The 2,797-nt window shown below is 51.2% G+C and overlaps 1 long non-coding RNA gene across 1 annotated transcript; it reads left to right on the top strand.

Annotated features, from left to right (window-relative positions):
* The first annotated feature begins 1,588 nt into the window (after positions 1-1,588).
* Positions 1,589-2,336, top strand: LOC127299091 (uncharacterized). Its single transcript, XR_007850319.2, has 3 exons — positions 1,589-1,800; positions 1,903-1,968; positions 2,061-2,336. It is a non-coding gene; the product is annotated as an uncharacterized lncRNA (long non-coding RNA).
* Positions 2,337-2,797: the final 461 nt, after the last annotated feature.

Below are 2,797 nucleotides of genomic sequence, written 5' to 3'. Positions count from 1 at the left end.
TGTGGGTTCGCGCGCGGAGGTGCTCCTGTTGCTTCTCCTGATCTGGGCTACTATCCAGTATGACCTCTGTGCTCTGGGGAGCTTTTCCCCCTCGCGACGGTGCGGCGCCCTCGATCCTGGGCGAGAAGGAAGGGTCCTTCTTCGGAGGCGGGAGCGGGGTGCTCTTACTTCGACGGCTCGCCAAGTGATGACGAAGATGGGTGCTCTCCAATGGCGGTCCTTCCCGGCGTGTCTCCTCCTGTGTTGATCAAGCGGATGAACGAGGGTCTCAACCACAATGATATGTTTCTTGTTGTTGCTTTCTTGTGATGTGAGTTGCCTGTAAGCTGGTCTTCAGCACTATCGTTATTAATTTGACGCAGGGCCTAGGCATAGTGTTTTTTTTTTTAAAAAGCTAAGCGGTAAAACCCAGATCCGTATGTTGGCCGACGGGACGACAGTCATATCTGGCCATGGACAGCCCGGCCCGAACGGCCCGGCCCGGCCCGGCCCGAAATTCCCGGGCTGGGCAGCTCCTGGCATGACCACTGGGCCAGGCCTGGGCCTAAAAATTCAGCCCGAATGGTAACTCGGGCCGGGCCTAGGTACCATTTTAAGCCCGAATTTGGCCCGGCCTGGCCCGACCATCTATTCCACCATCTGCCAATTTGCCAAACTACCATCCAGTAGAGGCCCAGCCCAGGTAGGACTTCCTGTCCGTGCCCTAACCGCACGCAGAAACGAGCCCCCAATCCCCCATCGTCTCCTCCATGCGCCGCACTCCTCCCGTCCCGTGCGAGCGCGAACAGAGAGCGAAAACCGAGATGGCGACGCCCCTGATCTGCTCGCCGTAGGTCCTTCCTCGACGCCGGCCGCTGCAGCTCCCTCCTCGACGCCGGCCGCTGCAGCTCCCTCCTCGACGCCGGGCGCTGCAGCTCGTTCCTCGACGCCGGCAGCTGCAGCTCCCTCCTCGACGCCGGCCGCTGCAGCTCGTTCCTCGACGCCGGGCGCTGCAGCTCCCTCCTCGACGTCGGGCGCTGCAGCTCCTCTTCGCCGTCCCGCGCAGCGACGCCGACTTCTGCACATCCTTCTTCGCTCACTGCCGCACGTCCGCCCTAGGCGATTGAAAGGTATCATGTATACGATGCTGTTGCTGTTTTGCTGCTAGTCTGCTACATACTGAATATTGGCTAGGTAGATGTTTATGAAGGATATGAGATCTGCGTGCAGTTCTTTTAATGAGTAGTCCAAACAGCGAAATACAAATATACATGTTACATGAGAATATCAGATCTGCGTGTTATTTTTGTTTGGCAAACATCAACATTTTTGCTGTCCAATGTCTAGCCGAAAGAGTGTATAACTGAATATTTCTGTGTGGCATTTCCGTGTGTTATTTACATGTATCATTTCTTGTATCATATGCAGTATGAGCATGATGGATAAAGAAGAACCAGAAGGTGATGAACCAGATTTTCATGCAGAAGAATTAGAAGGGCATGAGGGTGAGATGGAGTTGTTTATTGTACCTCCAGATCCTCCTCGCACTCGGCAGAAACGTCCAAGATCAAGGGGACAGCAGCAGGAAGCACAACCACAGCCGCAGCCTAGTGCCGAACAGCCACAATCGCAGCCTAGTGCCGAATAACCACCATCACAGCCTACTGTCTCTTCGAAATTGAAGTCGAAGGTTTGGCTTGACTTCACCAAGCTTGAGTAAAAAGGTTATAACCCCGAATAGAAGCTCACTCAAACCCAAGACAGTTGAGGCCTTGATGTGTTTGCAAGATTGGTATCGCTGCAAACTCCAGAAAGTGGAAGGTATGGAATTTACCCGTACTTTTGCTTAATGTTCTTATTTCTATGCTTAATGTTCTTATTTCTATGCCTTGCTTGCTAATTTATTTACCCATACTTTTGTAGAATCTAAGAGAAAAGAGGATGTGGTTAATCTTGATGAAGAAGAGGATTCTTCTTCTGATGAAGAATGTACATCTCTAATTCTTCCTATTTGTTGAATTGATGTTCATACTAATTCCCTACTTTCTATTTACCCACACTTGCTATTATATGTTGTATAGAGCTGCCTGGAGCAAAGAGAGAGGGAGTTGGTGTTGGTCTGTTGGAAAAATGAGGAGCTGCGCATGAAGCAAAGAGAGAGTTGCTGTTGCATCTACTACTCTTCTCTTTAATTTGGTCCCATCTTCCATACTTATTTTGGACTGTAATAATTACGGAGTCTCTATTTGGGTTTTCGTCAGACTTTGAACAATGTTTATCATGCTTGTGAAACTATTAAGTGATGGTGTGATGCTTGATGTAGTTTGATAATTGATATGTACTGTGCAAAATGCTCCTGTTTTGCTAATATTTCTACTGTGTGTATACTGCTGCTATCTGATGTTTTCCAAAACATTAGCTCATGTCGGGCCGTCGGGCCGGGCCTCGGGCTGTCGGGCTATCACCTCGGGCCGGGCTCGGGCCAACAAAATGGTAAAATGTGTCGGGCTGGGCCGGGCCTGGGCCGGCAGATATGCATCGGGCTTTTTTTGGCCCGGCCCGAAGCCCGGCCCGGCCCGAGAAATGCCCAGATATAGACGACACTGCCTCCGGCCGCCGCGGCCGTGAGAGGGTATCCCGCCGCGAGCTGCCCGCCACGGTCGATTATTCACACCTCCAATCGGTGGATTGGCTGAGTCCCCCCTACTTTTTTCTTCCTCACCACCAGCAGCGTAGATTTGTCCTGCAATTCTCCTTTTGTGTTTCCTTTCCCGAAGCTTTCCATCCTCCCTTTTTTAATTTCGGTATTCCTTCCTCT

Source organism: Lolium perenne, chromosome 5, assembly GCF_019359855.2.
Source record: "Lolium perenne isolate Kyuss_39 chromosome 5, Kyuss_2.0, whole genome shotgun sequence".
NCBI classification, from domain to species: Eukaryota; Viridiplantae; Streptophyta; class Magnoliopsida; order Poales; family Poaceae; genus Lolium; species Lolium perenne.
The sequence above is the reverse complement of the archived record's forward strand: the minus strand, read 5'-3'. Positions and strand labels throughout refer to the sequence as shown.